This window comes from Rhinoderma darwinii, chromosome 7 (assembly GCF_050947455.1).
Source record: "Rhinoderma darwinii isolate aRhiDar2 chromosome 7, aRhiDar2.hap1, whole genome shotgun sequence".
Taxonomy (NCBI): domain Eukaryota; kingdom Metazoa; phylum Chordata; class Amphibia; order Anura; family Rhinodermatidae; genus Rhinoderma; species Rhinoderma darwinii.
Genome location: NC_134693.1, coordinates 141,675,906 through 141,689,249, shown reverse-complemented (window position 1 = coordinate 141,689,249; position 13,344 = coordinate 141,675,906). Strand labels below are relative to the sequence as shown.

At 38.9% G+C, this 13,344-nt stretch overlaps 1 protein-coding gene across 2 annotated transcripts in view; it reads right to left on the bottom strand.

The window, feature by feature from the left end:
* IL5RA (interleukin 5 receptor subunit alpha) overlaps positions 1-3,514 on the bottom strand; it is a 53,521-nt gene extending 50,007 nt beyond the window's left edge. For both annotated transcript variants that reach the window (XM_075832445.1, XM_075832447.1), the window contains exon 1: positions 3,454-3,514. The gene's annotated coding sequence lies outside the window, so the exon portion shown is untranslated. The remainder of the gene's footprint in view (positions 1-3,453) is intronic.
* Between the last annotated feature and the right edge of the window lie 9,830 nt (positions 3,515-13,344).

The following is a 13,344-nucleotide window of genomic DNA, read 5'->3' as shown; positions in this document are numbered from 1 at the left end:
CACCTAAATTAATACAGACCCAAGACCAGATCCCCTAAATAGATACAGACCTCAGACCGGACGTGCAGATGCTCCCCTCTCCCCGTTCCATCAGTCTTCTGCTTATATATATATATATACAGAGGCGTGTAGCTCCGGGGCCCAGATACCAAATCTGTATCACGGGTCCCCAACTGACTGTCGCTACTGTCGTCGTCTCACAGGGTAGAGGGGCCTATAAACGTCCTGAATCACGGGGCCCAAGTGCGTCTACAGCCTCTGCGCCATTGTGCTACAGGTAAGGATGGGGCCCCATAGCTGTACAGTGTAATAGGGCCCCACTTGATGTCCCCATTCGTCAGCACGTGAGCTGAGAACATGATTATTTTATGCGTTTTTGTTGTTACAATGTTCATTATTTTAGAGACTTTCCCATTTCCACAAGTTCTGGGCGAGTGGCCAAGTCGTATCCGGGCTCCGTCTCTGCAGATCAGCGCAGCTGGCAGATATATAGATGAGCAACCCTGCACTACATCCTTCACTCGCTACAGCTTCGCACTTTCCTCTCATCTATATTGGTGGATCTGTAATGTGAATAATATGTCATGTTCTCAGTTATCAGCCATTCATATCAAAAAGGACATTAAACCTGCAGTTCATCTTCTACCCATTCGCAAAACACAGGTGAATTAGATCTATTGTTCCCTGTTAGCAGCCACATCAGGCTGGGGAGGGGCTGGCTAGGACTGGTGAATACAACTATGTGTGACTGATACCAGCCGAACCTCTTATAACGCATATGTACTATTATAAACTCTTTAGGGTACTGGCCCTTTAAGAAGCTTTGAGGGGATAGTGATGGCTCAATGGTTAGCACCTCGGGGTGCTCTTGTTAATCTGTACTCTCCCCCGATTCCATGCACTGCGGCACTCATGTATCTGGACGGGGCCTCTTTCTCTGTTCATACTGAGCTCTATGGTTCATGAATGGAATGCAAATGCAGCAGTAAAGACTGACACTCACAGAAAGTACAGCAGGTGATATATAAAAGGCTGTAATGTTACTCTAAAGAGATTTATACACTAGGGTCTGTGGGAAGCTGGGTGACAACCACTGTGGGCACTGTAATGGGTGTTGTCACCCGGCATATGGGGCTGATATTTCCAGGTTATTTGTTTTATTTTAGGTGCAAGGTGCAGCTGGAAACATGTATGGGAACGTAGGCGAGAAACGAAGCGACAGAGGATGGCGGTGTCCCGGAAGACAGGGGTACAGGTGACAACCTCGATAGCTGCAGTGTGTAGGATGGAGCCACCTCATAGCCACAGGATGCAAATATCTCAACACCTCGTAACCACAAGACACTATATCTACATCTACATCCAGCACCGCCGCTTTATCATACAGTGAAAGACGCTCCGCACGGCGGAGGAGATAAAGGAGGCGCGAGGCACCAGAAACCTCACCGAAGATCACAAATAAAGAGCATTTCCTCTAAGATCAAGAGATCGTTATTATTAACACAACCGTCCTATGTAATAAGTGTCAATAAAGGGGAAACCTTTAGGGCTCGTCCACACGCTGCGGAATTGCCGCGTTTTTCAGAATGTCAATTCCTGCTGCGGAAAGTGACTGAACATGTCCCATCTTTCCTCGGATCGGAGGCTTGGATCATTTTTCACGGACCCGATTCACCCGCTAAAGTGAATGGGTCCGTGAAGCCTACCGGGTGCCACTCGGATGCTGTCAAAAACGGCCCGAGTGGCATGAGGCGTTAGGGAACGTTGTTTACATCCAGAGGTCAAAAGCTGGTACAGAATTGATACACCTCACAGCTGAGGCTTTGTTACAATTGTATCCAGTCTAGACAATCCTATGTAAGGCCAATAGATCAGCAGTATAAAACTCTCTCCTGTCCTGATAGTTTGTTACAATGTATCAGTGCAGGTAAAATTTATCAGTCTGGAGTTCAGGATGTTTAGTTCACAGAGGACGATGCCGACAACCTCAGAAGTCACGCGCTACGGTTGTGGTAGCCGGCATCGCCATGGAGCCGTATTCTTTATTGTTTTAACCTTTGATGTTTGAATGTTACAATTTCATACAAATTTATTCACTTATTATTTATTCTTGCTGGTATTACGGGGACTGACAATCATGAACAGTCCCCACACCAGAGGATCAGCCAGATATTAGGAAATTCCAATTAAAAAAAACAATGATAATGTATTTATAAACAAAAACCTGAAACTGTGACAATGTAACAAGGAAGGTGTAGAAATAACATCGGACACATCCAAAGATCAACCATATCAATCGAATAATAAATAATAGAAAAAATAAATACATCATCTGTACTCAGAGAGTTATCATTGTGTCTGTGGTGTTACATAGGACTGCAGGTAACATCTACTACATTATCTGTACTCAGAGAGTTATCACTGTGTTATCTGTGGTGTTACATAGGACTGCAGGTGACATCTACTACATTATCTGTACTCAGAGCGTTATCACTGTGTTATCTGTGGTGTTACATAGGACTGCAGGTAACATCTACTACATTATCTGTACTCAGAGAGTTATCACTGTGTTATCTGTTGTGTTACATAGGACTGCAGGTAACATCTACTACATTATCTGTACTCAGGGAGTTATCACTGTGTTATCTGTGGTGTTACATAGGACTGCAGGTAACATCTACTACATTATCTGTACTCAGAGAGTTATCACTGTGTTATCTGTGGTGTTACATAGGACTGCAGGTAACATCTACTACATTATCTGTACTCAGAGAGTTATCACTGTGTTATCTGTGGTGTTACATAGGACTGCAGGTAACATCTACTACATTATCTGTACTCAGGGAGTTATCACTGTGTTATCTGTGGTGTTAGGCTGGGTTCACACGACCATGTTACGTCCGTAATGGACGGAACGTATTACGGCCGCAAGTCCCGGACCGATCACACTGCAGGGAGCCGGGCATTTAGCATCATAGTTATGTACGACGCTAGGAGTCCCTGCCTCGCTGCGGGACAACTGTCCCGTACTGTAATCATGTTTTCAGTATGGGACAGTAGTTCCACGGAGAGGCAGGGACTCCTAGCGTCGTACATAACTATGATGCTAGGAGCCCGGCTCCCTGCACTGTATTCGGTCCGGGACTTGCGGCCGAAATACATTTCGTCCATTACGGACGTAACATGCTCGTGTGAACCCAGCATTACATAGGACTGCCGTTAACATCTACATCATCTGTACTCAGAGAGATATCATTGTGTTATCTGTGGTGTTACATAGGACTGCAGGTATCATCTACATCAGCTGTAATCAGAGAGTAATCATTGTGTTATCTGTGGTGTTACATAGGACTGCAGGTATCATCTACATTATCTGTACTCATCCCCTCCACAATCCCCCACTGTTTCTTTCCTATGTTGGATCTTTCATATCTTCTAAATATTATGTCTCACCTCGTTTGTATCCTGGGTCCTTCAGGTTTTTGCTACTTCGCTGATCTTCTGTCTATTTGTTTTGTGCAGCTGCTATATTGAGAGGTCATTACTCAAAAAACAAAACCAGAGATTGTGAAACATCCCAACATGACACAACCCAGTAATATATATTTATACATAGGGGCAGTATTATAGTAGTTATATTCTTGTATATAGGGGGCAGTATTATAGTAGTTATATTCTTGTATATAGGGGGCAGTATTATAGTAGTTATATTCTTGTATATATGAGCAGTATTATAGTAGTTATATTCTTGTATATAGGGGGCAGTATTATAGTAGTTATATTCCTGTATATAGGGGGCAGTATTATAGTAGTTATATTCTTGTATATAGGAGCAGTATTATAGTAGTTATATTCTTGTATATAGGGAGCAGTATTATAGTAGTTATATTCTTGTATATAGGGGCAGTATTATAGTAGTTATATTCTTGTATATAGGAGCAGTATTATAGTAGTTATATTCTTATATATAGGAGCAGTATTATAGTAGTTATATTCTTGTATATAGGGGCAGTATTATAGTAGTTATATTCTTGTATATAGGGAGCAGTATTATAGTAGTTATATTCTTGTATATAGGGAGCAGTATTATAGTAGTTATATTCTTGTATATAGGGGCAGTATTATAGTAGTTATATTCTTGTATATATGAGCAGTATTATAGTAGTTATATTCTTGTATATAGGGGGCAGTATTATAGTAGTTATATTCTTGTATATAGGGGGCAGTGTTATAGTAGTTATATTCTTGTATATAGGAGGGAGTATTATAGTAGTTATATTCTTGTATATAGGAGCAGTATTATAGTAGTTATTATCTTGTATATAGGGGCAGTATCATAGTAGTTATATTCTTGTATATAGGAGCAGTATTATAGTAGTTATATTCTTGTATATAGGGGGCAGTATTATAGTAGTTATATTCTTGTATATTGGGGCAGTATTATAGTAGTTATATTCTTGTATATAGGGGCAGAATAATAGTAGTTATATTCTTGTATATAGGAGCAGTATTAGGCTGGGTTCACACGTGGCGGAATTTCACTTAAATTCCGCTGCGGAGTGCAGCGGAGCCGTTTCTGCATTGACTTCCACTTCTATTTAGAAGTGTTCGTTTAGACGAGGCGTAAACTTCCGCTGCGGAGCATAGGCTGCGGAGCGGAATTTGGTGTCCGCAGCATGCTCTGTCTGTTGCGGAGCAGTGGCGGACTCATGGCGGAATTTCTCCATTGACTTCAATGGAGATTCTAAGTTCCGCAATGAAGTCCGCAGCTGTCATGCACATGTTATGTGTGCTGCGGATGCGTCTTGCTTTTTTGCCATGACATTTCTTCATTCTGGCTGGACCTATGTATTTCTAGGTCTACAGCCAGACTGAGGAAGTCAATGGGGCTCCCGTAATGACGGGAGCGTTGCTAGGAGACGTCAGTAAATAGTCACTGTCCAGGGTGCTGAAAGAGTTAAGCGATCGGCAGTAACTGTTTCTGCACCCTGGACAGTGACTACCGATCCCAATATACAGCAACCTGTAAAAAAATATAAGTTCATACTTACCGAGAACTCCCTGCTTCTGTCTCCAGCCCGGCCTCCCAGGATGACGTTTCAGTCTAAGTGACGGCTGCAGCCAATCACAGGCCAAGCACAGGCTGCAGCGGTCACATGGACTGGCGCGTCATCCAGGGAGGTCGGGCTGGATGCCGAAAGAGGGACGCGTCACCAAGACAACGGCCGGTAAGTATGAAATTCGTTTACTTTCACTAGGGAAAGTGCTGTCCCTTCTCTCTATCCTGCACTGATAGGGAGAAGGGAAGCACTTTTCCCGCAGTCCGCAGCAGCTAGTCCGCATCAATTTACTGCACATTTTGTGCAGATCCGCAGCAGAATCTGCAACGCAGATTCTGTGCGGCATTGATGCGGACAGTTGCGGAGGAAATCCGCCACGTGTGGTCATGCCCTTATAGTAGTTATATGCTTGTATATAGGAGCAGAATTATAGTAGTTATATTCTTGTATATAGGGGGCAGAATTATAGTAGTTATATTCTTGTATATAGGAGCAGTATTATAGTAGTTATATTCTTGTATATAGGAGCAGTATTATAGTAGTTATATGCTTGTATATAGGAGCAGAATTATAGTAGTTATATTCTTGTATATAGGGGCAGAATTATAGTAGTTATATTCTTGTATATAGGAGCAGTATTATAGTAGTTATATTCTTGTATATAGGGGGCAGTATTATAGTAGTTACATTCTTGTGTATAGAGGCAGTATTATAGTAGTTATATTCTTGTATATAGGGAGCAGTATTATAGTAGTTATATTCTTGTATATAGGGGGCAGTATTATAGTAGTTATATTCTTGTATATAGAGAGCAGTATTATAGTAGTTATATTCTTGTATATTGGGGGCAGTATTATAGTAGTTATATTCTTGTATATAGGAGCAGTATTATAGTAGTTATATTCTTGTATATAGGAGCAGTTTTATAGTAGTTATATTCTTGTATATAGGGGCAGCATTATAGTAGTTATATTCTTGCAGCCAATCACAGGCCAAGCACAGGCTGCAGCGGTCACATGGACTGGCGCGTCATCCAGGGAGGTCGGGCTGGATGCCGAAAGAGGGACGCGTCACCAAGACAACGACCGGTAAGTATGAAATTCGTTTACTTTCACTAGGGAAAGTGCTGTCCCTTCTCTCTATCCTGCACTGATAGGGAGAAGGGAAGCACTTTTCCCGCAGTCCGCAGCAGCTAGTCCGCATCAATTTACTGCACATTTTGTGCAGATCCGCAGCAGATTCTGTGCGGCATTGATGTGGACAGTTGCGGAGGAAATCCGCCACGTGTGGTCATGCCCTTATAGTAGTTATATGCTTGTATATAGGAGCAGAATTATAGTAGTTATATTCTTGTATATAGGGGGCAGAATTATAGTAGTTATATTCTTGTATATAGGAGCAGTATTATAGTAGTTATATTCTTGTATATAGGAGCAGTATTATAGTAGTTATATGCTTGTATATAGGGAGCAGTATTATAGTAGTTTTATTCTTGTATATAGGGGGCAGTATTATAGTAGTTATATTCTTGTATATAGAGAGCAGTATTATAGTAGTTATATTCTTGTATATTGGGGGCAGTATTATAGTAGTTATATTCTTGTATATAGGGGGCAGTATTATAGTAGATATATTCTTGTATATAGGAGCAGTATTATAGTAGTTATATTCTTGTATATAGGAGCAGTATTATAGTAGTTATATTCTTGTATATAGGAGCAGTTTTATAGTAGTTATATTCTTGTATATAGGGGCAGCATTATAGTAGTTATATTCTTGTATATAGGAGCAGTTTTATAGTAGTTATATTCTTGTATATAGGAGGAGTATTATAGTAGTTATATTCTTGTATATAGGGGGCAGTATTATAGTAGTTATATTCTTGTATATAGAGGCAGTATTATAGTAGTTATATTCTTGTATATAGGAGCAGTTTTATAGTAGTTATATTCTTGTATATAGGGGCAGTATTATAGTAGTTATATTCTTGTATATAGGGGGCAGTATTATAGTAGTTATATTCTTGTATATAGGAGCAGTATTATAGTAGTTATATTCTTGTATATAGGAGGAGTATTATAGTAGTTATATTCTTGTATATAGGGGGCAGTATTATAGTAGTTATATTCTTGTATATAGGGGCAGTATTATAGTAGTTATATTCTTGTAAATAGGGGGCAGTATTAGGGCATGACCACACATGGCGGAATTCCTCCGCAACTGTCCGCATCAATGCCGCACAGAATCTGCGTTGCAGATTCTGTGGCGGATCTGCCCAAAATGTGCAGTAAATTGATGCGGACTAGCTGCTGCGGACTGCGGTAAAAGTGCTTCCCTTCTCTCTATCAGTGCAGGATAGAGAGAAGGGACAGCACTTTCCCTAGTGAAAGTAAACTAATTTCATACTTACCGGCCGTTGTCTTGGTGACGCGTCCCTCTTTCGGCATCCAGCCCGACCTCCCTGGATGACGCGGCAGTCCATGTGACCGCTGCAGCCTGTGATTGGCTGCAGCCATCACTTAGACTGAAACGTCATCCTGGGAAGCCGGACTGGAGACAGAAGCAGGGAGTTCTCGGTAAGTATGAACTTCTATTTTTTTGACAGGTTGATGTATATTGTGATCGGTAGTCACTGTACAGGGTGCAGAAACAGTTACTGCCGATCGCTTAACTCTTTCAGCACCCTGGACAGTGACTATTTACTGACGTCTCCTAGCAACGCTCCCGTCATTACGGGAGCCCCATTGACTTCCTCAGTCTGGCTGTAGACCTAGAAATACATAGGTCCAGCCAGAATGAAGAAATGTCATGGCAAAAAAGCAAGACGCATCCGCAGCACACATAACATGTGCATGACAGCTGCGGACTTCATTGCGGAATTTAGAATCTCCATTGAAGTCAATGGAGAACTTCCGCAATGAGTCCGCAACCAGTCCGCCACTGGTCGGCAACATCCATTGTATGCTGCGGACACCAAATTCCGCACCGCAGCCTATGCTCCGCAGCGGAATTTTCAGCCTCGTCTAAACGAAGCCTACTAAAAAGAAGTAGAAGGCAATGGAGAAACAGCTCCGCTGCAGATTAACGCTGCGGAGTGTCCGCAGCGGAATTTAAGAGCAATTCCGCCACGTGTGGCTTTGCCCTTATAGTAGTTATATTCTTGTATATAGAGGGCAGTATTATAGTAGTTATATTCTTGTATATAGGGAGCAGTATTATAGTAGTTATATTCTTGTATATAGGGGGCAGTATTATAGTAGTTATATTCTTGTATATAGGAGGCAGTATTATAGTAGTTATATTCTTATATATAGGGGGCAGTATTATAGTAGTTATATTCTTGTATATAGGGGCAGTATTATAGTAGTTATATTCTTGTATATAGGGAGTAGTATTATAGTAGTTATATTCTTGTATATAGGGGCAGTATTATAGTAGTTATATTCTTGTATATAGGAGGCAGTATTATAGTAGTTATATTCTTATATATAGGGGGCAGTATTATAGTAGTTATATTCTTGTATATAGAGGGCAGTATTATAGTAGTTATATTCTTGTATATAGAGGGCAGTATTATAGTAGTTATATTCTTGTATATAGGGGGCAGTATTATAGTAGTTATATTCTTATATATAGGGGGCAGTATTATAGTAGTTATATTCTTGTATATAGGGGCAGTATTATAGTAGTTATATTCTTATATATAGAGGCAGTATTATAGTAGTTATATTCTTGTATATAGGGGCAGTATTATAGTAGTTATATTCTTGTATATAGGGGCAGTATTATAGTAGTTATATTCTTGTATATAGGAGCAGTATTATAGTAGTTATATTCTTGTATATAGGGGCAGTATTATAGTAGTTATATTCTTGTATATAGGGGCAGTATTATAGTAGTTATATTCTTGTATATAGGAGCAGTATTATAGTAGTTATATTCTTGTATATAGGAGCAGTATTATAGTAGTTATATTCTTGTATATAGGGGGCAGTATTATAGTAGTTATATTCTTGTATATAGAGGGCAGTATTATAGTAGTTATATTCTTGTATATAGAGGGCAGTATTATAGTAGTTATATTCTTGTATATAGGAGGCAGTATTATAGTAGTTAAATTCTTGTATATAGGGGCAGTATTATAGTAGTTATACTCTTGTATACAGGGTCAGTATTATAGTAGTTATATTCTTGTATATAGGAGCAATATTATAGTAGTTATATTCTTGTATATAGGAGGCAGTATTATAGTAGTTACATTCTTGTATATAGGAGCAGTATTATAGTAGTTATATTCTTGTATATAGCGGGCAGTATTATAGTAGTTATATTCTTGTATATAGGGGCAGTATTATAGTAGTTATATTCTTGTATATAGAGGGCAGTATTATAGTAGTTATATTCTTGTATATAGGAGGCAGTATTATAGTAGTTATATTCTTGTATATAGGGGCAGTATTATAGTAGTTATATTCTTGTATATAGAGGGCAGTATTATAGTAGTTATACTCTTGTATACAGGGTCAGTATTATAGTAGTTATATTCTTGTATATAGGAGCAATATTATAGTAGTTATATTCTTGTATATAGGAGGCAGTATTATAGTAGTTACATTCTTGTATATAGGAGCAGTATTATAGTAGTTATATTCTTGTATATAGCGGGCAGTATTATAGTAGTTATATTCTTGTATATAGGGGCAGTATTATAGTAGTTATATTCTTGTATATAGAGGGCAGTATTATAGTAGTTATATTCTTGTATATAGGAGGCAGTATTATAGTAGTTATATTCTTGTATATAGGAGCAGTATTATAGTAGTTATATTCTTGTATATAGCGGGCAGTATTATAGTAGTTATATTCTTGTATATAGGGGCAGTATTATAGTAGTTATATTCTTGTATATAGAGGGCAGTATTATAGTAGTTATATTCTTGTATATAGGAGGCAGTATTATAGTAGTTATATTCTTGTATATAGGGGCAGTATTATAGTAGTTATACTCTTGTATATAGGGTCAGTATTATAGTAGTTATATTCTTGTATATAGGAGGCAGTATTATAGTAGTTATATTCTTGTATACAGTAGGCAGTATTATAGTAGTTATATTCTTGTATATAGGGGCAGTATTATAGTAGTTATATTCTTGTATATAGGGGCAGTATTATAGTAGTTATATTCTTGTATATAGGAGCAGTATTATAGTAGTTATATTCTTGTATATAGGGGCAGTATTATAGTAGTTATATTCCTGTATATAGGGGCAGTATTATAGTAGTTATATTCTTGTATATAGGGCCAGTATTATAGTAGTTATATTCTTGTATATAGGGGGGCAGTATTATAGTAGTTATATTCTTGTATATAGGGGCAGTATTATAGTAGTTATATTCTTGTATATATGAGCAGTGTTATAGTAGTTATATACTTGTATATAGGAGCAGTATTATAGTAGTTATATTCTTGTATATAGGTAGCAGTATTATAGTAGGTATATTCTTGTATATAGGAGCAGTATTATAGTAGTTATATTCTTGTATATAGGAGCAGTATTATAGTAGTTATATTCTTGTATATAGGAGCAGTATTATAGTAGTTATATTCTTGTATATAGGGGCAGTATTATAGTAGTTATATTCCTGTATATAGGGGCAGTATTATAGTAGTTATATTCTTGTATATAGGGCCAGTATTATAGTAGTTATATTCTTGTATATAGGGGGGCAGTATTATAGTAGTTATATTCTTGTATATAGGGGCAGTATTATAGTAGTTATATTCTTGTATATATGAGCAGTGTTATAGTAGTTATATACTTGTATATAGGAGCAGTATTATAGTAGTTATATTCTTGTATATAGGTAGCAGTATTATAGTAGGTATATTCTTGTATATAGGAGCAGTATTATAGTAGTTATATTCTTGTATATAGGAGCAGTATTATAGTAGTTATATTCTTGTATATAGGAGCAGTATTAGGGCATGACCACACATGGCGGAATTCCTCCGCAACTGTCCGCATCAATGCCGCACAGAATCTGCGTTGCAGATTCTGCAGCGGATCTGCACAAAATGTGCAGAAAATTGATGCGGACTGGCCGCTGCGGACTGCAGGAAAAGTGCTTCTCTTCTCCCTATTCAGTGCAGGATAGAGAGAAGGGACAGCACTTTCCCTAGTGAAAGTCAAAGAAATTCATACTTACCGCCCGTTGTCTTGGTGACGCGTCCTTCTTTCGGCATCCGGCCCGACCTCCCTGGATGACGCTCCAGTCCATGTGACCGCTGCAGCCTGTGCTTGGCCTGTGATTGGCTGCAGCCGTCACTTACACTGAAACGTCATCCTGGGAGGCCGGACTGGAGACAGACGCAGGGAGTTCTCGGTAAGTATGAACTTATATGTTTTTTTACAGATACATGTATATTGAGATCGGTAGTCACTGTCCCGGGTGCAGAAACAGTTACTGCCGATCGCGTAACTCTTTCAGCACCCTGGACAGTGACTATTTACAGACGTCTCCTAGCAACGCTCCCGTCATTACGGGAGCCCCATTGACTTCCTCAGTCTGGCTGTAGACCTAGAAATACATAGGTCCAGCCAGAATGAAGAAATGTCATGGTAGTAAAAACAATACGCTCCGCAGCACACATAAGATCTGCGGACTTCATTGCGAGGAGAGTTTATGCAGGAGAAAAGAGGATCATTCCAAGGGCGCTGCTGTGTGGTGATAAGGATATGAGCGAAGTACGGAGATAATCGTAATAAAAGGAGTTTATTCGAATGAGTGGCTACGCGTTTCGACGATGAACAATCGTCTTCATCAGGCCATATGCACAGTACATTAAACACGTCTTATATACCATCATGGTTCATAAAATGACACGAGTGAAAAAACCGCCAAATCTGCAAAGGTCAAGGTGCGTTCGTGACGTCACACCCGGCTTTTTACCTCTGGAACCAATCACAACATGGATCAGTGAAAAGTTATACATGTTCGGTATAGCACTCATACACAGTAAGTTTATTACAAGGGAGAGCTAAAAGATATTTATAAAATAATGTCGACATATGAGTAATCAGAAACAAAAATGAAAACATGCCAAAATAAAAGGATAAAAAAACACAATACGTGGAAGTTAAAAAACTGAGCTACAAACCAGTAGGTTGTTAGGTGGCGAACGAAGGACGCCGGGACGCTAACTTGGTAACCAGGACAACCTGGCCGAGAACATTGCTACAGAGCATACGGGGAAATGTTTTCGCTGTGGAAACTACGCAAGAATTAGATCTTTATTAAGAGTATGTCTGCAATGTACTGTACTTTATTGACTAGATGGTTTGTTCGGGATTTTATGTGACTCTAAACAGAAGTGTTGCCAGGCAAATGAAAAAAACAAAGAGGACGGGAACAGGGAACGAACTTTTCAGCACTCGCTATGAATGGACCAAAGAAGACCGCTTCGGGACAGGTCTGTAAAACTATGTATAATATAAATATATAAAATACAATATTCTTATAAAAAATCTAGTTAGCAATGTTCAGTGCTGTTGTGATTAGAAAGGGAAAGCATTGTTATGTATTGCCATGGGGTGCATAGCGTATTTGCCGGCAAAGCATTGTACCAGCAGAATAGACACTTTACATAAAATGATTTATAAGAGAATAAAAGGATCAGAAGGATCGGGCACTACATCTACTACGTTAGGATTAACAGAAAATAATTATATATAATAATTGGAGGTCGCAACCTGATGGACCTAATAAATACAAGGAAAAAATGCAAAAATGGACTCTAAACAGAAGTGTTGCCAGGCAACTGAAAAAACAAAGAGGACGGGAAGAGAACGAACTTTTCAGCACTCGCTTGGATGGACCAAAGAAGACCGCTTGGTTAGAAATGTGTATAATATAATTATATATTATACATTACGTATATGATATTCTTAGAACAGATCTAGTTTGCAGTGTTCAGTACTGTTTGTGATTAGAAAGGGAATACACTGTTATGTGTTGCCATGGGGTACACAGCGTATTTGTCGGCAAAGCGTAATATTGTAGCAGAATAGACAATTTACATAAGATGATTTATAAGAGATATATGTAAAACAGTACGTGGTAAGTGGCATAAAAGGATCAAAGGGATCGGGCACTACAAATACTACGTTAGAATTAACAGAAAATAGTTATATGTACAATAATTGGAGGTCGCAAACTGATGGACCTAGTGGATACAAGAAAAAAATGCAAAAAGGGAAGTAAATGGATATGAAAAGTCATGCGC